Here is a 25,231-nt window from a genome sequence, read left to right as displayed (position 1 = left end):
ATCCCTTTTTTTTTTTTTTTTTAACTGGGGCGGATATTTCCGAATGGACATGTGGCGCGCTCATGGCCGCTGCAGGGAGGGGAAGGGTGACCCCCGTGCCTGCGACCCTGCTAGGACTGGGATGTGCGGTCCCCAAGTGCGAGCCTGGAGTGGACGGACGTGTGTGCCTTTCAAGGGGAACCTAGACTTGTACTCTTTCCCTAACTAAACATAGCTACCCCCGACTGCCCATTTCCTGCCACCGTAGGAGCTCCGGAAGGCAGAGCGAGCGGTGGACGTGTACAGGAGGGTCATTTCTTCGGCGCTCGGCTGAACATGCCTGTGGAGGCCCGGCGGTCACGTGTGCGTTCCACCATGAACCGCACGCCATCCGCGAGAAGGGGAGACCGACCCGTGGCCGCAAGTATACGGCACGCTCCATTGGACAAGTACTTACCTGGTGACGGACCGGAAAAACACTTTAAGTATTGCACTATACCGTGTAGCGAACCGAAACTTTTGAAACAACCGTGATGCTTGCACGTGCCGGCAGCTGGATGTGGCTCCTCTTGAGAACGAAAACTTCTCTCAGGAATGTCACACTGTGCAGAGAATCGTACTGAAGAGAAAAAACAGACGTGAAGCTTGCTGGGCAGCTAGGTGTGGCTCTTCCTACAGATGCAAGTGAGACACACCACCTGAGGGAAGGAATTGGCAGGTATATATAGGGAGCTAACGCCCTGCCCACAAATACAGGCTGAAATTAGCCTTAATACTAATCCTCAAAAATACAACTTGCCTAATAATTCTGCACTCCCTGTATAATACCCACCTCTGTACTATAGATAACAGCCGTTAAAAATACTCCCATTGATTTCAATGGGATTCGTCTGGCCATGAAAATAGCCAAAAATAGGACATGTCCTATTTTTGACCACCGCTATTCACTGGCCATTTAAAAAAAACGGACGTGTGATTAGCCCCATAGACTTTAGTTGGTTATAAAAACGTGTGATGGATGTTTTTCACTGTCATGTGAATGTAGCCTTCAGGTAGCAGATGGGAATAAACTTTGTAGATTGATAAAGAAAGCAAATAGCGTTAAGGGCTGTCAACTGTCAATTTAAGGAAGTTCTTGAGAAAAGGACCTTAGGGAAATTTAGGGCCATTAGGAATAATCTGTATCATCCCTTTTATCCATTAGTGGAGAGACATCGGAGTAGTTATACTGTAGTGATAGATAACTCCAGGTGAGGTGCAGTATGGATCGCTATAGGAATTCCGTTTTTCCTATGGCTATTACTTTTTATAATTGGTCTTTGCACTTTTGCAGTATAACAGGAGGGTGACTGATGTTGGTGAGTTGGGAATATTATTAAACTCGGGATATGTTTATTGTATTGTATTTGGTTGGATGTTGAACTGTGTGCTATGTTGCTGCTGTTTACAACCTTGCAATTTCCCTTCACTTAGCGATAAGTATAGTTTTATATCTTAAATGTTTCTTAAATTTTAAGTACAGTATGAACTCAACCTAAAGGGGTTTTCTGAGTAAAAAACAAACAAACCCAAAAAACAGATAGGCAACTACTCACCTGCTCTAACTCAGTTCATGGATCCCCCCTCAATTTCCATTGCCATAGGCCTCATGCACACGACCGTTATGTGTTTTGCGGTCCGCGGATCCACAAAACACGGATGGCATTCGTGTGCGTTCCGCAATTTTGCATAACCGCACGGACAGCCTTTAATATACAGTAACTGCCTATTCTTGTCCGCAAAGCGCGGACAAGAATAGGGCATGTTATATTTTTTTTGCAGGGCCACGGAACGGAGCACTCCGTGTGCTGTCCGCATCTTTTGCGGCCCCATTGAAGTGAATGGGTCCGCATCCGAGCCGCCAAAACTGCGGCTCGGATGCGGACCAAAACAACGGTCGTGTGCATGAGGCCTAACTTCGCTCTTTCCTACTGATTAGTTGGCTTTTCCCTGTTGAGCAGTCATAACCTTTTTTTCTAGGTTCACATCAACTTACCATAGTTTTTTCATTTTATTTTTCAATTGTTACTTTTTCTTTTTTATCTTTGTTTTTCATGGCTCATTACAGGAGACAGGAATTCATCCACAGAGTATAATAGAAAATGGTAAAATTTCTAACTCATTAAATAACCTTTATTTACTGAAAATTTAAGGCAAGGAACACAAAATTATTAATAGAGTTTCACAAAGGGCAGTTTGGTACAATTTTTTTGTAGTTTATTTTTTTATTTTTTTAATACTCCTATCTAGAAGAGAAGCATCACAAGCTGCACTCTGTGAGCCTGACCCTCTGCATGTTTTTATGCAGAAAAGATGCAGATGTGGCAATCGTTAACAAATTAACAAGTTAGGCCCTCTGCACACGGCCGTTTTTTTTCCCGTTTACTGGCCGTTTTTTGCGTTACGTATACGGTCCGTATACGGAACCATTCATTTCAATGGTTCCACAAAAAAAACGGAATGTACTCCGTATGCATTTCGTTTCCGTATTCCCGTTTTTCCATTCTAACATAGAACATGTCCTATTATTGCCCGCAAATCACGTTCCGTGGCTCCATTCAAGTCAATGGGTCCACAAAAAAAACGGAACACATACGGAAATCCATCTGTATGTCTTCCGTTTCCGTTCCGTTTTTTGCTGAACCATCTATTGAAAATATTATGCCCAGCCCAATTTTATCTATGTAATTACTGTATACTGTATATGCCATACGGAAAAACGGAACAAAAACGGAAACACAACGGAAACAAAAAACGGAACAACGGATCCGTGAAAAACGGACCGCAAAACACTGAAAAAGCCATACGGTCGTGTGCAATAGGCCTTAAACACATTGTTGCAGCAAACTTTAACTTTATACTTTTAGTGGTTTTCTTAAAAGGAACCTGTCACCTCCAAAACACATTTAAACCAACATCATTACCTTACAGTAGCCCCCAGTATGTTTTTAATCATGTTTATTCCAATGTTTCTAATGATGTTTTTCATTCCTCCACTGGTTGTTGTATACTTTATAAAAACGCTGTTTTAGGCCTCATGCACACAACAGTTGTTTTTCTCGGCCTCCGTTCCGTTTTTTTTTGCGGATAGGATGGGGACCAATTCATTTCAATGGGTCAGCAAAAAAATGATGATAGTTCATCCGTTTGTGTTCCGCGTCCGTGTTTTCCTTCAGCAAAAAAAATTGTGCATGTCCTACTTTTTTCACATTTGCGGACAAGGATAGGCATTTATTACAAGGGATCTGTGGGAAAAAACGGAATCTCCCAAAAAAACGAATGCCGCATCCGTTTTTTTTAGCGGGCGCACAATTTGCAGACGCAAAAAACAACTGTCGTGTGCATGAGACCTTAATCTGTGTTTTCGCTATCCTCAGAGTCAGCTTGAAGTCAAGGGGGCAGCGGCCTCCTTGCTTCAAGTCAAGCTAAGCCTGCCCCTTACCCGTCCTCACTGTGATTGACATCCTGCTGTGAGGCTGGGATCATGCAAGTCTCGCGCATGCGCGGGGTTCTTCTTGTCACTGCGCGATCCCGTCTCCAGCTCCCGCACTCAGCCGGCCGCTAGTCCGGTGCATGCACAGAGAGAGGAAAGCGGCCGGCTGAGTGCGGGAGCCGGTGACGGGATCGCGCAGTGACAAGGAGCGCGAGACTTGCACGATCCCAGCCTCACAGCAGGATGTCAGCTAGACCGTTTCCTAGCTGACTTACATTTAGATCATTTTCTATGCCTAAAACAGGAATAGAAAATGGTAATGCCGGCCCATCCCCTTCCCCGCCCACAATTTTTAGACCTGGCGTGAGCGGGGAAAAGTCGCAGATGTGCCTGAAATACACCTAATATAGGCGTATTTCAGTATAATAAATGACCCACATTGTTGTAACCAGACCCTGAAGTCTATTGGTGGCAAAAACATCTCCGCCACAGACCCCAGTATTATAAATGGTACATGGTTGGTAGGGAACCCAGTTGCAAATTTTTGATTCGTCCCAGAAGCATCACATTATCCATCTAGCTTTATGAACTGACATAAACCATTTTAAAACCCTTTGACTGTGGGGATTGCGGGGTGTATAACCCCCTGAGGTATGTATCCTTTTGTGTACTTACAGTATACAGTATTTACTGATTACATGCTAGCACAAATCCCCATACTGTATATTCCAGCATGCAGTATCGCCTCTGTAATTTTACAGGCTCATTCTCCAATTCTCCATCTGTTTTATTTCAAGCTTTTGCAACACCCATTGATGGACTTTCTTCCAATTTTCCCGAGACAGGTACAATCAGACTGAAATTATGAGGTGGAAAATGCGACTGCAAAATAATAACAAATTACAGCTAAAATCTGACATGAGGACAATTAAAATCAAGACATAAGTCGTTGAAATCAAAAATGCAAGAGAGGTCTATTTAACCTATTACTAACCATAGGTCATAGGTTTATAGAAGCATTTCATGTACAGTATACGCATCATCAAGTATTTTATGTTTTTACAGATATTTTGAGAAGATGGCCATTAAATATTGGAAGATTCTGTCAGCCATCTTTAGTCGTGCAATATTAACAGTGCATGGGTTCCTCCTGGTATGGCAAGTAGTAGTAGTAAAGAAGAATGACCTTTACTGGATGTTAATCATTGGACTTCTGCTCTTATATTTGGAACTTGTTGTCACCCTGACTGTTACCAGGAGAGGAGAATGGAAATGGTAATACATTATATTTATATACAGTGACTATGATTATATCATACAGAGGTCTGTATTCCTTTTACAGTAAAAGACCATTATATGACGACATGTGGCATAGTACTATAGTAGCCACACAGGTCATCTTTTGCATGTATTAAGCCTCATTCACACGTCAGTATTCCACGGACGTGTGCTGTACGTGTTCTCCATTTTAATGTGTGTATTCACACATCGTTTTTTTACTACAGTCCGTGTTTTTAGCACGGGTGCATGCTCTATTTTGTCCGTGTTCATGAATCCATCACACTTAATATAGTCTATGGGTCCGTGAAAACCGTGGATGCAATATGGATGCCATCCGTGTTTCACGGATCATTAGGAAGAGATGCTTTGAAAGGTGTTTTTCAGCTGCTCAGTGTCAGTGAAACAGGGAAGACACACGGACAGCAAAAAACGGATACACGGACCCAAGACGGATCAATCACGGACATCTTCACGGAGGCATCACTGACCACCTTTTCATGGATTTAGTTCTCATGCACACAAACATATTTTCTTTCCGTGTCCGTTCCATTTTTTTTTTTGCGGACCGTATGCAGAAGCATTCTTTTCAATGGGTCCGCAAAAAAACACGGAAGTTACTCTGTGTGTATTCTGTTTCCGTATGTCCGTTCAACAAAAAAAAATAAAACATGACCTATTATTGTCCCCATCACGGACAAGGATAGTACTGTTCTATTAGGGGCCAGCTGTTCCGTTACGCAAAATACGGAATGCACACCGACATTATCCGTATTTTTTGCGGATCCGTTTTTTGCGGACTGAAAAATGCAGACGGTCGTGTGCATGAGGCCTTAAGCACAGACGTGTGAATGAGGCTTTAGACCTTAGCCAAAATCAATTCTGTTGTGATCACACCCCTCAACTAAAGAACATCTTTGCATTTCAATAGTAATTAACAATATAAGGCTCTGTCTTCCGTCGGAGGTATGGCCATCTATGTGGTCACATCAGAAAAATTACATTTACTGGATACCTCTGTATTAAGAAGTAGTCAGCTATACTTTTCTACATAGTAAAGGCTCATTCAGATGACCGTATAAATGGGTCCGCATCCGTTCCATAATTTTGCAGAATGGGTGCGGACCCATTTATTTCAATGGGGCTGCAAAGGTTGTGGACAGCACACTGTGTGCTGTCCGAAACCGTAGCTCTGTTACGCGGCCCCGTAAGAAAGATAGAGCAGGTCCTATTTGGACAAGAATACGCATTTCTATCATAGTGCCAGCCATGTGCGGTCCACACACACGGGCCGGTATCCGTGTTTTGAGGATCCGTAATTTGCGGACCGCAAAACACTACGGTCGTCTGAATGATCCCTAAATGACAACGTATTCTGCCTTGAGTAATGCCCCTATAAATGTGTATATTGGTATCCCAACTATCCCTTGATGTTGGTTGTTTCCATGCCTCGTTCTTATCTTCATGTAGCACATTCATATAGAAGAAGCTATAGTGAGGTAATTCTAAATTTCATTTACGCACTTCAACATTGAAATTGCAGAACCAAGAAGGAAAAGTCGTGGAATTATGGAAATCACAGGATTGATAGACATGTTAATAAGATGCAAATGATAAAGAACAGAAACAAAATATTCAAAACATCTTGATTTACTCAGTATCAAGTATGAGCACCACGCAAAGAAATACACACACTTACATGCATTGGCATGTTATCAGTGGGGTTATTAAAGGGGTTTTCCTAGACTTTAATACTGATGATCTATTCTCTGGATAGGTCATCAGTATCTGATCAGTGGAGGTCCCACACCTGGGACCCCTGCCGATCAGCTGTTTGAGACGGCACCGGTGCTCGCTGTAGTGCCTCGGCCTTCTCTCAGCTTTTCCTAGGTCAGTGATGTGTCACCCTTGCCCTGTGAATGTGCGGAGGTCTGTCAGACTGGCTGCACATGTCTGACCTCTCTGTTTGTTTTGATTTGGGTTTGAGCTGGATCCACCTTCCCTCAGGTGTACTGGGTTTCATTGTTAGTGAGGCTATTTATCCCACCTTCCCCCAGTGGCCTGTGCGGGTTATAGTTCTTTCCTGGGAGCTCTTGGTGTGTGGTGGATTGTCTGCTCCAGCTCTGCTCAAGATAAGTCCTCTCCGTTATCTCCCTTTGTGTTTTTCTAGGCCTCTAGGGAGACGCTTGCTTCCTCCTGGTTTGAAGAAGCAGGCTGCCTCTTCCCTTTTCCCTGCTGCTTAGGGTTTGCCCAGGGTGTTTAGATTTAGGCATGAGGGCATGTGCATATCCACCATAAGGGTGTGCACATGGGCACAGCAGTTTAGGGAAAGCTTTTAGGGATCACTAGGAGGTGACCCTTTTCTCCCTAGCTTTTGGGCCTAGTCATTTGTTCTGTTTGTTTTTCCTGTGTTTAGTTATTTCCCCGCTTACCTACCTATCGTGACATTATAACCCGCCCAAAAAACTGTCATATCCCTGCTGTTTGCGAAATAGAGGTTATGGATGCCTTGGTTGATCGCATGCAGGGATTATCGCTGGAGGTTGCTGATCTCCGCAGTTCTGTTGGACGGTGTCAGAATGCTCTGGCGTCTGGCGCCGTTGGAGGAAATCAGGTCTGCTTATAGCCTAAAGTCGCTCTCCCTGATAGGTTCTCAAGGGGTGGTAATGATTTTATTCAGTTCAGGGAGTCCTGCAGGTTGTATTTTAGTCTACGGCCGATGTCATAGAAACATAGAATGTGTCGGCAGACAAGAACCATTTGGCCCATCTAGTCTGCCCAATATACTGAATACTATGAATAGCCCCTGGCCCTATCCTATATGAAGGATGGCCTTATGCCTATCCCATGCATGCTTAAACTCCTTCACTGTATTTGCAGCTACCACTTCTGCAGGAAGGCTATTCCATGCATCCACTACTCTCTCAGTAAAGTAATACTTCCTGATATTACTTTTAAACCTTTGCCCCTCTAATTTAAAACTATGTCCTCTTGTAGCAGTTTTTCTTCTTTTAAATATTCTCTCCTCTTTTACCTTGTTGATTCCATTTATGTATTTAAAAGTTTCTATCATATCCCCTCTGTCTCGTCTTTCTTCCAAGCTATACATGTTAAGGTCCTTTAATCTTTCCTGGTAAGTTTTATCCTGCAATCCATGTACCAGTTTAGTAGCTCTTCTCTGAACTCTCTCCAAAGTATCAATATCCTTCTGGAGATATGGTCTCCAGTACTGAGCACAATACTCCAAATGAGGTCTCACTAGTGCTCTGTAGAGCGGCATGAGCACCTCCCTCTTTCTACTGGTAATTCCTCTCCCTATACACCCAAGCATTCTGTTAGCATTTCCTGCTGCTCTATGACATTGTCTGCCTACCTTTAAGTCTTCTGAAATATTGACCCCTAAATCCCTTTCCTCAGATACTGAGGTTAGGACTGTATCACTAATTTTATATTCTGCTCTTGGGTTTTTACACCCCAGGTGCATTATCTTGCACTTATCAACATTAAATTTTAGTTGCCAGATTTTTTACCATTTCTCTAGTTTTCCTAAATCCTTTTCCATTTGGTGTATCCCTCCAGGAGCATCAACCCTGTTACAAATCTTTGTGTCATCAGCAAAAAGACACACCTTACCATCGAGGCCTTCTGAAATTTTGCTTAAAAGATATTAAACAATATGGGTCCCAGAACAGATCCCTGAGGTACCCCACTGGTAACAAGACCATGGTCTGAATATACTCCATTGACTACAACCCTCTGTTGTCTGTCCCTCAGCCACTGCCTAATCCATTCAACAATATAAGAGTCCAAGCCCAAAGACTGCAATTTATTGATAAGCCTTCTATGTGGGACAGTATCAAAAGCCTTACTAAAGTCTAGATAAGCGATGTCTACTGCACCTCCGCAATCTATTATTTTAGTCACCCATTTTAAAAAAAATCAATAAGATTAGTTTGACATGATCTCCCTAAAGTAAACCCATGCTGTTTTTTAGCTTTCAATCCATGGGATTTTAGATGTTCCACAATCCTCTCCTTAAGTATGGTTTCCATTAATTTCCCCACTATTGATGTCAGGCTTACTGGCCTGTACAGTCGTGGCCAAAAGTTTTGAGAATGACACAAATATTAGTTTTCACAAAGTTTGCTGCTAAACTGCTTTTAGATCTTTGCTTCAGTTGTTTCTGTGATGTAGTGAAATATAATTACACGCACTTCATACATTTCAAAGGCTTTTATCGACATTTGCATGACATTTATGCAAAGAGTCAGTATTTGCAGTGTTGGCCCTTCTTTTTCAGGACCTCTGCAATTCGACTGGGCATGCTCTCATTCAACTTCTGGGCCAATTCCTGACTGATAGCAACCCATTCTTTCATAATCACTTCTTGGAGTTTGTCAGAATTAGTGGGTTTTTGTTTGTCCACCCGCCTCTTGAGGATTGACCACAAGTTCTCAATGGGATTAAGATCTGGGGAGTTTCCAGGCCATGGACCCAAAATGTCAACGTTTTGGTCCCCGAGCCACTTAGTTATCACTTTTGCCTTATGGCACGGTGCTCCATCGTGCTGGAAAATGCATTGTTCTTCACCAAACTGTTGTTGGATTGTTGGAAGAAGTTGCTGTTGGAGGGTGTTTTGGTACCATTCTTTATTCATGGCTGTGTTTTTGGGCAAAATTGTGAGTGAGCCCACTCCCTTGGATGAGAAGCAACCCCACACATGAATGGTCTCAGGATGCTTTATTGTTGGCATGACACAGGACTGATGGTAGCGCTCACCTTTTCTTCTCCGGACAAGCCTTTTTCCAGATGCCCCAAACAATCGGAAAGAGGCTTCATCGGAGAATATGACTTTGCCCCAGTCCTTAGCAGTCCATTCACCATACTTTCTGCAGAAGATCAATCTGTCCCTGATGTTTTTTTTGGAGAGAAGTGGCTTCTTTGCTGCCCTTCTTGACACCAGGCCATCTTCCAAAAGTCTTCGCCTCACTGTGCGTGCAGATGCGCTCACACCTGCCTGCTGCCATTCCTGAGCAAGCTCTGCACTGGTGGCACTCCGATTCTGCAGCTGAATCCTCTTTAGGAGACGATCCTGGCGCTTGCTGGACTTTCTTGGACGCCCTGAAGCCTTCTTAACAAGAATTGAACCTCTTTCCTTGAAGTTCTTGATGATCCTATAAATTGTTGATTGAGGTGCAATCTTAGTAGCCACAATATCCTTGCCTGTGAAGCCATTTTTATGCAACGCAATGATGGCTGCACGCGTTTCTTTGCTGGTCAACATGGTTAACAAAGGAAGAACAATGATTTCAAGCATCACCCTCCTTTTAACATGTCAAGTCTGCCATTTTAACCCAATCAGCCTGACATAATGATCTCCAGCCTTGTGCTCGTCAACATTCTCCCCTGAGTTAACAAGACGATTACTGAAATGATCTCAGCAGGTCCTTTAATGACAGCAATGAAATGCAGTGGAAAGGTTTTTTTTTGGGATTAAGTTAATTTTCATGGCAAAGAAGGACTAGGCAATTCATATGATCACTCTTCATAACATTCTAAAGTATATGCAAATTGCTATTATAAAAACTTAAGCAGCAACTTTTCCAATTTCCAATATTTATGTAATTCTCAAAACTTTTGGCCACGACTGTAGTTGCCCGATTCCTCCCTACTACCTTTCTTGTGAATGGGCACAACATTTGCTAATTTCTAATCTTCTGGGACGACTCCTGTTGCCAGTGATTGGTTAAATAAATCTGTTAATGGTTTTGCTAGTTCACTGCTAAGCTCTTTTAATAGCTTTGGGTGTATCCCATCAGGCCCCTGTGACTTTTTTGTATTAAATTTAGACAGCTGACTTAGAACCTCTTCCTCTGTAAAGACACATGCATCAAAAGATTCATTAGTCTTCTTTCCTAACTGAGGTCCTTTTCCTTCATTTTCCTTTTTAAAAACTGAACAGAAGTATTCATTGAGGCAGTTAGCTAGTTCTTTATTTTCTTCCATATACCTTCCTTCTTTTGTTTTTGATTTTGTAATTCCTTGTTAGTTTCCTTTTTTTCATTTATGTATCTGAAGAATGCCTTATCGCCTTTTTTCCCTGACTGAGCTAATTTCTCTTCTGCCTGTGCTTTAGAAGCTCTTATAACTTGTTTGGCCTCTCTCTGCCTAATCTTATAAATTTGCCTGTCATCCTCGTTTTTTATTTTATTTTTATGATTCCTAAATGCTATCTTTTTGTTTTTAATGATTTTGGCCACTTCTGCTGAGTACCACAGTGGTCTCTTCCTATTTTTGCTTTTACTCACAAGCCTAATGCAATTTTCTGTTGCCTTCAATAGTGCCACTTTTAAGTAGTCCCATTTCTCCTGGACTCCAATGAAACTGTTCCAATCTGATAGGGACTCGTATACCACTAATCTAATTTTAGAAAAGTCAGTTTTTCTAAAATCTAAAACTTTTGTTTTTGTGTGGTGTGACTCAGTGAACACTGTACTTATAGTAAACCACACTGACTGGTGATCACTAGATCCCAAGCTTTCCCCTACAGTAATATCAGATACCAAATTCCCATTTGTCAATACTAAATCTAAAATGGCCTCCTTCCGGGTTGGTTCCTCAACTACTTGCTATAGAGATAATCCCAGTAGGGAATTTAGAATATCTGTACTCCTGGCAGAACTAGCTATTTTGATTTTCCAGTTTACATCAGGAAGATTGAAGTCTCCCATAATGATAACTTCCCCCTTCAATGTCATTTTAGCTATTTCCTCAACTCGTAGATCATCTAATTCTTTGACTTGGCTAGGTGGTCTATATATCACTACTACACGAGTTACCTTATGATTATCAAGCTGCAAGGTAACCCAAACTGACTCTAAATTGTTCTCGCTAACTTGTATCAAATTAGATTTTATGCTATCTTTCACATACAGGACCACCCCTCCCCCTTCTTGCCTTCTCTGTCTTTCCTGTATAGAGAGAACCCTGGTATTGTAAAACTGCAAACAATGAAACAGTTGATGCAACCTCCCGTATATCCTTTCCAAGTGTGTGAAAATCTTCTTTCACCTTTGAAACCTCATTGCAAGCCAGATCATTTGTCCCAAGATGGACAATAACATCCACCTCCCTTTCCTGCTTTGCTTGCCTAACAATAGCGGTAGCACCAGGGAGACATCTCACACCTCTTATGGAATCGCCCACCAACAGCTGCTTACTATCAGTCCTCACTTCTCCTTTTTGTCTTTGGCTGCAGTCTTGCATACTTTAGGCATGGAAGATGATTGTTCTTCACCACTGTGCTTGAGCCATCCTCTATGTTGCTCTTGCACTCTGAAAGTGCTGCAAATGAATTATGGAGAGCCACAGACTGTGGGACATGTCTTCTATCCACAACTCTCAGTCTACCAGAACCTGCAGTAACCCATCTTCCATTTCTAGGGGGCCTCTGTGGCAGTAACATTGCAACATTCTCAGCCTGAGTTTGTTTAACGGTTAATTTACAAATCTCATATTTCAAAAAGGCAATTTCTTTCTGCATTATGGAGAGCTGTCTACAGATCAGACAGTATCCAAACCTCCTAAGAGTGGAACCTGAAATAAAAGCACAACAATTCCTGCACAGAACCAGGTCTGCCATTGTAAAGAGGGGAAAGATTTTAAACAAACAAATCTTACTTGTTTAGATTGTATCCACCTCCAGATTACCTCCTGAATATCTCCAATGCACTTATAAAAATCAGCACTTGGAAAAATCAGCAAGCTATCTGGTGACGAGAATCAAAGAGTGGGGATCATTATATCTCTGCTCAAAGGGGACGCACAGTCCTGGGCTTTTTCTCTGCCGACCAGTTCACCATCCCTCCGGTCGGTCAATAAATTTTCTAGAGCCTTGGGGTTGATTTATGATGACCCAGCCCGGGTCTCTATGGCTAATTCTAAGCTGCGCAGTTTGTTACAGGGAGAACGTACTGCGGATTCGTATTGTGCAGAATTTAGAAGATGGGCAACTGACTCGGGGTGGAATGATTCTGCACTCCGGAGTCAGTTTTCTCAGGGGCTATCTGAGAGGTTGAAAGATGCCCTTGCTTTTCATGAGTATCCTGATTCATTGGAGACGGCCATGTCTTTGGCACTGCGGCTTGATAGATGTCTTAGGCTACTTTCACACCTGCGTTCAGGTGTCCGCTCGTGAGCTCCGTTTGAAGGGGCTCACGAGCGGTCCTGAACGCAGCCGTCCGGCCCCAATGCATTCTCAGTGGAGGCGGATCCACTGAGAATGCATCCGCCTGCCAGCGCTCAGCCTCCGCTCCGCTCAGTGAGCGGATACCTGGACGCTGCTTGCAGCGTTCGGGTGTCCGCCTGGCCGTGCGGAGGCGAGCGGATCCGTCCAGACTTATAATGGAAGTCAATGGGGACGGATCTGCTTGAAGTTGACACCATATGGCTCAATCTTCAAGCGGATCCGTTCCCCATTGACTTTCAATGTAAAGTCTGAACGGATCCGCTCAGACTACTTTCAGACTTAGAAAATTTTCTAAGTTATAATGCAGACGGATCCGTTCTGAACGGATGCAAACGTCTGCATTATCGGAGCGGATCCGTCTGATGAAACATCAGACGGATCCGCTCCGAACGCTAGTGTGAAAGTAGCCTTAGAGAGAGGTATAAGATTACTCTTGAGCGGGGGGTCCCGTCTGTGGGTGGATCCGTCCCACCTAGTCCCCGGGGTAATATGACTTTTGAATCTGGGGCAGAAGAGGAGCCTATGCAGTTGGGCCAGGTTTCCTTTCGCTCAGATGATAGGGATTTTAGGAAGCTGAATAAGCTATGTTACTTCTGTGGAAAAGAAGGTAATTTTGTTTGTGCGTGTCCTTTTGTTAAACCTCAAAGCGGTAATGAAAAACTATGGAGGTATTCACATAAAGAGAAAAAAAAACTTCCCTGACTCTTGGTAGTGTGAATGAGGAGTCTGAGCAAGCAAATATGCATTTTCCCTGCAATACCCGTTTCCTCCTGCCTGCCATAATGGCGATAGACTCCGAAAATTTCGATTTTGAGGTATTTGTTGACAGTGGTGCGGGGGTAAACCTTATTGATTTTCAGTTCCTCCAAAATCTTGGTTTTAGAACTAGCACTTTAGATAAAGAGATACCAGTGTTTGCTATTGATTCCTCCCCTTTCTCACAAAAGAGTCTTTCTCATATCGTTCATGACATTCAGTTAAGGGTGAGTGATTCACATGTTGAGTTCATTTCTTGTTTTGTTATGAAGGGCTTGCCTGCTCCGATGGTTCTGGGTTTACTGTAGTTGATAAAGCATAACCCTACTATTGACTGGCAAACAAGACAAATCAGTAGCTGGAGTGAATTTTGTTCAGACTACTGTCTTTGTGCTTATATCTCAGGGGTGTCAACTACAGTCCTACCTCAGTTTCTCTCTGATTTTGCCGACGTATTCTCAGAGGGTGGAGCACAGGAGCTGCCCCCCCATCTAGAATATGATTGTCCGGTCAATCTCATCCCTGGAGCTAAACTGCCAAAATCTCGACTATACAACCTTTCCCAACCCGAAAGAGAAGCTATACGGAAGTATATTGCAGAGAGTTTGGCAAAGGGACATATTAGGCCATTTAAGTCCCCTGTGGCAGCCGTCTTCTTTTTCGTAAAAAAGAAAGACGGATCACTTAGACCATGTTTAGATTTCCAGGAATTTAATCTTATTACGGTCCGTGATCCATATCCCCTTCCTTTGATTATTGATCTATTTCATCAAATTGTCGGAGCCAAGGTGTTCTCCAGAATTAAGGAAGGGGATGAGTGGAAAACGGCCTTCAATACACCCGAAGGTCATTTCGAGAATCTTGTCATGCCCTTTGGTTTAACTAATGTGCCAGCAGTCTTTCAGCGATTTGTCACAGATTTTTTCCATCATTTAGTGGGAAGATTCATTGCTATTTACCTTGATGATATACTGTACTAATTTACTCACCCGATTTGGAGACCCATCAGGATCACGTGAGACAGGTGTTGTCAATCCTTCAGGAGAATAAATTGTATGCAAAATTGGAAAAATGTGTATTTGTTGTCCAGGAGCTACCATTTTTAGGATACCTGCTTTCTGACTCTGGTTTTCGTATGGACCCCGAAAATGTCCGGGCGGTACTGGATTGGGCCTGAGAATCAGAAAGCTCTGATGCGGTTTTTGGGTTTTACCAATTACTACAGAAAATTCATCTTGAATTATTCCACCATTGTAAAACCTTTGACAGATATGACTAAAAAAGGCGGCAACTTTTCTGTCTGGTCGGATGAGGCATTACAGACCTTTTTCGCTATTAAGAAATGTTTTGCGTCTGCTCCCATTCTGATGCAACCTGATGTGTCTCAACCGTTCATCGTGGAGGTTGCTGCATCAGAAGTGGGGGTCGGAGCAGTTCTGTCGCAGGGTCCATCCCCTAGCAAATGGTGTCCGTGTGCCTTTTTCTCCAAGAAACTCTCGGCTGCTGAAAGAAATTATGATGTAGGAGACAGAGAGTTGCTGGCCATTAAATTGGCCTTTGAGGAATGGCGTCATTGGTTGGAGGGGGCTACTCATCCTATTACGGTATATACTGACCACAAGAATTTGGCTTACCTGCAGTCTGCTAAGCGCCTGAATCCTAGACAGGCTAGATGGTCAGTGTTTTTTTTACTAAGTTCAACTTTGTGGTCACCTTTCACCCTGGGGTTAAAAACAGCAAAGCGTTGTTACATAGTTTTCCTGGGAGGAGTGATTCGGAGGATCCCGCTCCGATTTTGGCTGATGGGGTGGTGGTTTCCGCTCTGTACCCCAAGTTAGAGATGGAGGTGTTGGGGGCCCAAGAGGAGGCTCCTGATTCTTGTCCTCCAGACAAGTTGTTTATGTGATACAAGGTGTTCAAGGAACATCATATAATTCAAATAGTCTAGTTTCCTAGACTAGTAAGCTCCCGTTTCTGGTCAACTTAAGACATAACGTTTATTTCATTTATTAAAAGTAATATAACATAAAACGGGATAACAAAGGAAAACTTTAAAATCCTAGGTATAGCAGGATTCTATAGGCAGAGCTAAGGGTTCATTCCACCCATATATTCTGCCTCCATAAACATACATCCATCCACCTTTTACTTTGTATTTTAGCGGTACGCTTTTTCCGCCTTGATGGAATTTATGTTAAGAGGTCACCTAATCAGTAGTTTCCAATCATTATTTTCGTCTTTGTCTATCTTAAACACGACTCTCCACCATTTATGGTCGCGGTTTAGAGGAGTCTGCAGTTACTCCTCGCCGCGACAGGAATTCTGCCTAACCTAAACTAAAATTTCAAGGCTAGAGCTTCCCCAACATGTTTCACCACTGAATGTGGCTTCATCAGGGGAATGGAGCTACTATCAACAAGAATGCTTTCCAAAAGTGTTCTTTTAACCTCTGTGGGTGGGTCATTGGATGTGCTGCAGCCAACCGCTGCTAAAAGCATCTTGATTGATGGTCTAATGGCCCAATCCGAGCATTGATTGCTGTATTATCGTCATATAATCGCGTCTTGCGTTCAACATTGCGAACTACGCATGCGCCAGAACTTTTAGTTCAATAATCGGAAATACAACATTACTGAGCATGCGCCTATACTTAGACATTTCAGCTGTGTTTTCGTCATATAGTCGCGTCTCGCGTTCAAACTTGCGAACTATGCATGCGCCAGAACTTTTAGTTTAATAATCAGAAGTATGACCTTACTGAGCATGCGCCTATACTTAGGTATTTCGGCTATGTATTCATCATATAGTCGCATCTTGCGTTTAAACCTGTATACTGCGCATGCGCAAGAACTTATAATTTTGTAGTCAAAAGATGACATTACTGAGCATGCGCCTATACTTAGGCATGTCAGCTCACTTTTTATACTTATATATATTCAAACTTACGTGTACGCATGCGCCAAAACTTTTAGTTTGATAGTCGGAAGTATGACGTTACAGAGCATGCGCCTATACTTAGGCATTTCAGCTATATTTTCGTCATATATTCGCATCTTGCGTTTAAACCCGTATACTTCGCATGCGCAGGAACTTATAATTTTGTAACCGAAAGATGACATTACTGAGCATGCGCCTGTACTTAGGCTTTCTGCTCACTTTTCATACTTATATATATTCGAGGTTAAGATTCCCTCGAATCACATATTTCTTATTTGGTTTGTTTTGTTGTATATAAGCATGACAATTTTATTATTCTCTCTGTCTTTCCTCATATTAATATTCCAGGATCCGATTATATGATGTTCAGAATATTAAGGACCACTCATCTTTTTTCTTCCAAGTAAGTTATATTCGTTCTTTTTACTTCTTTCGTAGTTGTAATATTAATTTATTTATCAGGTACTCTCCAGTTATTTTATATAAAGGCTGTGAAGGAAAAACCTTCATTAAGGCCTTGTGGACTCATTGTATTCAGTCTGTGAATCCAGCGTGCCTCACTCTGTAACAATTTCTTATCTAAGCTCCCCCCTCTTGGCCCTAGGGATATTTTCTCTATGCCCCAGAATCTAAGAACGGAGCTCTTATTGTTGTGAAAATATTTTATATGTCTGGCGATTGATGTATCTTTTCCTGTTTCAATGGTACTGATATGCCCTGAAATACAGCGTCTTAGCTCTTGTATTGTTTTGCCCACGTATAGTTTAGGGCATGGGCAGGATGCCAAGTACACCACCCCCTGCGTTTTGCATGTGATAAGTTTTATTTCATACTCCTTTTTATCCGCAGGGTTGGTATACTTTTTTATGCGGGGAACATATCTACAGAAAGAGCACTCTCCACATGGTTATGATCCCCGGTATCTTTCAATAGATTTTCTGGAGTTTGTACCCCTCTCCGTCAGGTGACTATGCACCAATTGGTCTTTAAGATTGGTGCCCCTTCTGTATGTTACTGTTGGATTAGGGGTAAGTACCATATTTAAATCTCTATCTGATTTTACTATATGCCAATGTTTCCTTAGGATTCCATATATTTCTTTATTGTACCCATCATAGGTACTCATGCATCTGATGATATCACTTTTTTGGGGGGGAGTTTCTTTAAGAAGATCTTCTCTCTTAGTTTTGTTGGCTCTATTATATGCGTTTTTTTAGAGGTTTTTTCGGGTATCTGTCACTACCAGAGCTTTGAGACGTTCTCACAGCTCTGTTTCTCCACCCCTGTGATGATGTCACTACTAGAGCTTGGAGGAGTTCTCACTGCTCTGTTTCTCCGCCCCTGGGATGAGGTCTTTACTTTTTGTTTCCTTCCTCCCAGCTGTTCCTCCTATGTTTGATTTCTCTGCCTTTAAATCACCCCTCCTCCTTTGTAGGGTGTGGATTATATTTCTCATTTGAGTTGTAGCTCTTGCTTGAGTATCTTCACTTGTATGCTATCATTTCACTGGACCTGTGTTCTGCTGCAGCAAGTACTCCGGATATTGCCAGCTGTCTTTGGATCCGTCTTCACTGCTGCTGCAGCTCCTTCAGCTAAGTGTGCAGACATTGTAGTGTATCTGTTTGTTTTATGACTGGATCCGAGGCGACCACGGTTCCCTCCATATTCTGAGCAGGGCACCAGTGGCCGTGCCCCTTCCACTATTGTAGGGGTTACAGTGGTCATCAGTCTTAGGTACGCGGGCATGCCTCGTTCCACCATTTGGATCCGGGCATGTGCTTAGCAGCATAGGGAGAGCTTTGAGGGTCTGACAGGGGTCACCCTTTATCCTCCCTAGTTTGGGTCCGGTCAGTAGCTCTATTTACTGTGTATGCTCTTGTTGCTCACATACAGACGTGACATTATAATCCACCAAAACCGTCTTTTTTGACATGGATCCGCTTTCTGGCCTGGTTGACCGCATGCAGGGTCTTTCTTTGGAGGTAGCGGATCTCCGACAATCTATGACTCAGCTTCAAGCATTGGGCTCTGCTCCGGCCCATGGAGTCTGTTGCGAGCCAAAGGTCTCACTTCCGGAAACGTTCTCCGGGGGCAGTGAGAATTTTGTTCACTTCAGAGAGGCATGCAAACTCCATTTTTGCTTGTGTCCCCATTCCTCTGGTAATGAGGAGCAGAGGGTGAGGATTGTCATCTCCCTGCTCAGGGGTAATGCTCAGACTTGGGCTTTTTCGCTGCCATCAGGGGATCCCTCCCTTCGATCCGTGGAAAGATTTTTTGTGGCCCTGGGGCAGATATATGATGACCCGGATCGTGTTGCTCTGGCCGAATCTAACTTACGTTTTTTATGCCAGAACAAACTGTCTGCGGAGCTTTATTGTTCTGAATTTCGGAGATGGGCAGCTGATTCAGGTTGGAATGATGCGGCACTCCGGAGTCAGTTCTGTCATGGTCTCTCAGAGAGATTGAAAGATGCGTTTGCTTTCCATGAGAGACCAACGTCCTTAGAGTCTGCCATGTCATTGGCGGTACGCCTTGACAGGCGTCTAAGAGAAAGAAACGAGACCTCTCTGTCCAGCCATTGTCAGTCTAGGGGCAGTGGTGCGGACTCATTCAGTGTGCAGGGGCCTCATCCTGTCTCGGTCCCCTCTGAGGAGGAGCCCATGCAGCTAGGTCGACTTGCCCCTGATAAAAGAGGATTTAGTCCTCAGAGTATGGTGTGTTTTTGTTGTGGGGGCATAGGTCATTTGGCAAATGTTTGTCCGTCTAGGAGATTCTTGAACTGTACTAAGAGCGATAATAAGAGAAAAACCTCAAAAGGTAAATCCTCAAACTCTGCTTCATCTGCTACTTTGGGCAAAGTTGATGTAGGAATTGATGCTTTTCCTCTGACCTGCAGTTCCCGTTTCCTCCTGTCTGCCAGGGTGGCGCTAGAGAGCAAAGTCATTTCTTGTGAGATTTTTGTCGATAGTGGAGCGGCCGTCAATCTTATTGACACTCAATTTGTAGCCATGCATGGTTTTCAGGTTTGCACATTAGAAAAGGATATACCTGTTTTTGCTATTGACTCTGCTCCACTCTCACAGAGATCTCTGAAGGGCATTGTTCACAATATCCGGTTAGCTGTAGGTGACACTCATGTGGAGGATATATCTTGTTTTTTCCTTAACGGATTGCCTTCTCCTCTAGTTTTGGGGTTACCCTGGCTCACTAGACATAACCCCACTATTGATTGGCAAGGAAGGCAAATAAATGAGTGGAGTGACTTTTGTAGAGAGAATTGTCTCACAGCGACTTTTGCAGAGGTGTCTACTAAAACTGTGCCATCATTTCTCTCTGATTTCTCGGACGTGTTTTCCGAGAGCGGTGTTCAGGAGCTACCTCCTCACCGGGAGTTTGACTGTCCCATTAACCTCATTCCCGGCGCCAAGCTGCCAAAAGCACGCCTCTACAATCTCTCACAACCGGAAAGAATCGCAATGCGAACCTATATCTCCGAGAGTCTCGATAAGGGGCATATTCGTCCCTCAAAATCACCTGTTGCCGCTGGGTTTTTTTTTGTTAAAAAAAAAGATGGCTCTCTGAGACCTTGCCTAGATTTTAGGGAGCTGAACCGTATCACGATTCGCGATCCCTATCCCCTTCCTCTGATCCCGGACCTCTTCAACCAAATTGTTGGGGCCAAGGCTTTTTCCAAATTGGATTTGAGAGGCGCGTACAACCTGGTCAGGGTCAGAGAGGGGGATGAATGGAAAACGGCCTTTAATACCCCTAACGGGCATTTCGAGAATCTCGTTATGCCTTTCGGCCTGATGAATGCTCCGGCCGTCTTTCAGCATTTTGTTAACAGTATTTTCTACCATTTAATGGGGAAATTTGTATTGGTGTATCTTGATGATATTTTGATTTTTTTCCCCTGATGTTCAGACCCATCAGGATCATCTTTTTCAGGTTCTGCAGATTCTGCGGGAAAATAAATTGTACGCCAAGCTGGAGAAATGTCTTTTTATGGTATCGGAGATTCAATTTCTGGGTTTTCTCCTCTCTGCTTCTGGTTTTCGCATGGATCCGGAGAAGATCCGTGCTGTACTTGAGTGGGAGCTTCCTGAGAATCAGAAGGCATTGATGCGCTTTCTGGGTTTTGCGAACTATTACAGAAAGTTCATTTTGAATTATTCCTCTGTTGTCAAACCCCTCACTGACATGACAAAAAAGGGGGCGGATTTTTCCTCTTGGTCGGAGGAGGCGCTTGCAGCTTTTTCTAAGATTATAGAGATATTTGCGTCTGCTCCCGTCTTGGTGCATCCCGATGTTTCCTTACCTTTTATTGTTGAGGTGGATGCTTCCGAGGTGGGTGTGGGTGCGGTTTTGTCCCAGGGCCCTTCTCCTGCCAAATGGCGACCCTGTGCCTTTTTCTCTAAAAAACTCTCCCCGGCAGAGAAAAACTATGATGTGGGAGATAGGGAGTTGTTGGCCATCAAGTTGGCTTTCGAGGAATGGCGCCATTGGTTGGAGGGGGCCAGGCACCCTATCACCGTTTTTACCGACCATAAGAATCTGGCATACTTGGAGTCGGCCAGGCGTATGAATCCGAGACAGGCCAGATGGTCTCTGTTCTTCTCCAGATTCAATTTTGTCGTTACATTCCGCCCTGGGATCAAAAATGTGAAGGCTGATGCTCTCTCTCGCTGTTTTCCGGGAGGAGGAAACTCCGAGGACCCGGGTCCCATTTTGGCGGAGGGGGTAGTTGTTTCTGCTCTATATTCTGATTTGGAGGCCGAGGTCCAGGCTGCCCAGACTGAGGCACCTGCCCGTTGTCCTTCTGGGAAGTTGTTTGTGCCTCCTGAGCTACGTCACAAACTCTTCAAGGAGCATCATGATACTGTTCTTGCTGGTCACCCCGGGAGTAGAGCCACGGTAGATCTCATTGCTCGGAGATTTTGGTGGCCGGCTCTTCGTAAGTCGGTGGAGGGTTTTGTGGCTGCTTGTGAGACGTGCGCTCGCGCTAAGGTCCCTCGTTCACGGCCTTCAGGTTCCCTTCTCCCGTTACCCATACCGTCCCGTCCTTGGACACACCTGTCCATGGACTTTATCACGGATCTTCCTCGTTCCTCAGGGAAGTCGGTGATCCTGGTGGTGGTGGACCGTTTTAGCAAGATGGCTCATTTCGTACCTTTCCCTGGTTTACCCAATGCTAAAACGTTGGCGCAAGCTTTTGTCGACCATATTGTTAAATTGCATGGCATTCCCTCTGATATTGTTTCCGATAGAGGCACGCAGTTTGTGTCCAGATTCTGGAAGGCTTTCTGTTCTCGCCTGGGGGTTCGGCTGTCCTTCTCTTCTGCTTTTCACCCGCAGTCGAATGGTCAGACTGAGCGCCTCAATCAGAATCTGGAGACATATTTGCGCTGTTTTGTGGCAGAGAACCAGGAGGATTGGTGTTCATTTCTCCCTCTTGCTGAGTTTGCTCTGAACAACCATCGTCAGGAATCTTCTGATAAGTCACCATTCTTTGGTGCATATGGGTTCCATCCGCAGTTTGGGACATTCTCGGGAGGGGCTCTTTCTGGTTTACCTGAGGAGGAGAGATTTTCCTCCTCTTTGTCTACCATTTGGCAAAAGATTCAGAGTAATCTTAGAAAGATGAGTGAGAAGTATAAGCGTGTGGCTGATAAGAGACGTGTGCCTGGTCCGGACCTGAATGTGGGTGATCTGGTGTGGTTGTCTACAAGAAATATTAAACTGAAGGTTCCCTCCTGGAAATTGGGTCCCAAGTTTATTGGGCCTTATAAAATCTTGTCAGTCATCAATCCTGTTGCCTTCCATCTTGATCTTCCACGGGTTTGGAAGATACATAATGTATTTCACAGATCTCTCTTAAAACCATATGTCCAGCCCACGGTACCCTCCTCTTTGCCTCCTCCTCCGATTTTGGTTGATGGCAATCTGGAGTTTGAGGTTTCCAGAATTGTGGACTCTCGCATTGTCCGCGGTTCTCTTCAGTACCTCGTTCCTTGGAAGGGTTATGGTCCTGAGGAGAGGATGTGGGTTTCGGTGTCGGACATTAAAGCCACTCTCCTCATCAGGGCATTTCATAGGGCTCATCCTGAGAAGGTGAGTCCTGGGTGTCCGGAGTCCACCCGTAGAGGGGGGGGGGGGGGGGGGGTACTGTCACTACCAGAGCTTTGAGACGTTCTCACAGCTCTGTTTCTCCACCCCTGTGATGATGTCACTACTAGAGCTTGGAGGAGTTCTCACTGCTCTGTTTCTCCGCCCCTGGGATGAGGTCTTTACTTTCTGTTTCCTTCCTCCCAGCTGTTCCTCCTATGTTTGATTTCTCTGCCCTTAAATCACCCCTCCTCCTTTGTAGGGTGTGGATTATATTTCTCATTTGAGTTGTAGCTCTTGCTTGAGTATCTTCACTTGTATGCTATCATTTCACTGGACCTGTGTTCTGCTGCAGCAAGTACTCCGGATATTGCCAGCTGTCTTTGGATCCGTCTTCACTGCTGCTGCAGCTCCTTCAGCTAAGTGTGCAGACATTGTAGTGTATCTGTTTGTTTTCTGACTGGATCCGAGGCGACCACGGTTCCCTCCATATTCTGAGCAGGGCACCGGTGGCCGTGCCCCTTCCACTATTGTAGGGGTTACAGTGGTCATCAGTCTTAGGTACGCGGGCATGCCTCGTTCCACCATTTGGATCCGGGCATGTGCTTAGCAGCATAGGGAGAGCTTTGAGGGTCTGACAGGGGTCACCCTTTATCCTCCCCAGTTTGGGTCCGGTCAGTAGCTCTATTTACTGTGTATGCTCTTGTTGCTCACATACAGCCGTGACAGTATCCTCTCTTTCTAAATCTCTGGAGAAGTTGTCCACTTTCTCTGAAGAAGGAGGCCTCATCCGAACAATTTTGGCGTGCCCTCAGGTACTGGCCAACAGGAATTCCCTTCTTTAGAGAGGTGGGGTGCCAACTATCCCAGTGCAGGTAACTATTCGTTGACGTTGGCTTCCTAAAAACCTCTGTCACTAGATGGCCACTCTGTCTTTTTTATTTTTAGGTCTAGAAACACAATCTCATTTTCCTGAATCTCATAGGTATATTTAATACCTATACTGTTATCATTTAATTTCTGAGTGAACTCGTGAAATAGTGAGTGACCCCCATCCCATAGGATGAGAATGTCGTCTATATATCTGCCCCAAAAACTGTCGTCTATATATCTGCCCCCCCCCTTTTTAGGTCAAACAGGGGTTCAATTGAGGGACCGAGAGAGATGGGGCTACAGCAAATAGCTACAGGGACACCCCTTGAAGATCAAATGGATCTAGATGAGAAACAGATTATTAATTTATCAAGGCATGTCCTAACATCATCTGAAAGAACTCTTAAGTAAGGGCCTTACCTTCACTCCGGTCCCCCAATGTGATAAGTTCCTTTGGACTAAGGATATAAACCTCTTTGCACGAAAGCTGGCCCTGCACAAGGTACATAAACAGGAAGAGAATGATGCACGTAGGCTGTATGATAAAGAGAGGAGATGTGTGGAGATATTGGAGTCTTTACAGGTAGAAAGTGAGGGATATCAAATTAACCTTGATCCCCCATTCTCAACATTAAAACCAAAGTCTAAAATGACTCCACAGTTCACGCAGTTCCAAGAACCCAGGACATCAACTCTTTGCAAATGAGGAAAGACCATATAGCATCAAATCTTAGTAATGAGGAACAAAAAGCTTTAGAAACCCTCAGGAAAAATGAGGATGTCATAATTAAATCGAGTGACAAAGGGGCAATATAGTCATTCAAGACAGAAATGACTATATTGATATGGTGCTGAGACTTTTAAAAGATAAACAGACATATCAACTCCTGGCGAGTGACCCCACAAAAGAGTTCCTAAATGAACTCAAAAAGTTACTAGATGAAGCACTTCAAGAGAATATTATAACAAAGGATGAATTTAAATGCCTCTACAATAAAAACCCAATGATCTCCACTTTCTATGCCCTTCCCAAAGTGCATAAGGGCAAACAACCTGTCCCAGGGAGACCAATTGTATCGGGTAACGACAATCTCACACAATCCGTGAGTGAATATATTGATCAAATATTAAGACCCTTCGTAATCACTTTACCCTCCTATATTAAGGACACAAAGGATCTTCTTTCAAAGATTAATGATATAATAATAACACCAGACACGATCCTAGCGAGTTTGGATGTTGAATCCCTCCACAGCAACATCCAACATTCACTGGGAATACACGCAGTAGAGTCTTATATAAACACTAAAAGTCAAAATTTCGATAAGCACAATAAATTTGTTTTATTATCACTAAGGTTTGTGTTGGAGCACAATTATTTTATTTTTCAAGGGCAATTCTATAAACAGATTAATGGAACCGCTATGGGGACGTCATGTGCCCCCACCTATGCAAATTTGTTTTTAGGGTGGTGGGAAAACAATCACGTGTTTACGGAGGGAATGTCGCTATATATCTGCCACATTATTTTTTGGGGCAGATATATAGACGACATTCTCATCCTATGGGATGGGGGTCACTCA

At 43.7% G+C, this 25,231-nt stretch overlaps 1 pseudogene; it reads left to right on the top strand.

Annotated features, from left to right (window-relative positions):
- The first annotated feature begins 4,529 nt into the window (after positions 1 to 4,529).
- The window catches only part of LOC120990964, a 41,893-nt pseudogene continuing 21,191 nt past the window's right edge, over positions 4,530 to 25,231 (top strand).

The sequence above is a fragment of the Bufo bufo genome, chromosome 1 (assembly GCF_905171765.1).
Source record: "Bufo bufo chromosome 1, aBufBuf1.1, whole genome shotgun sequence".
Taxonomy (NCBI): Eukaryota; Metazoa; Chordata; class Amphibia; order Anura; family Bufonidae; genus Bufo; species Bufo bufo.
Note: the sequence above shows the minus strand (reverse complement) of the source record. Positions and strands in the feature narration are given on the sequence as shown.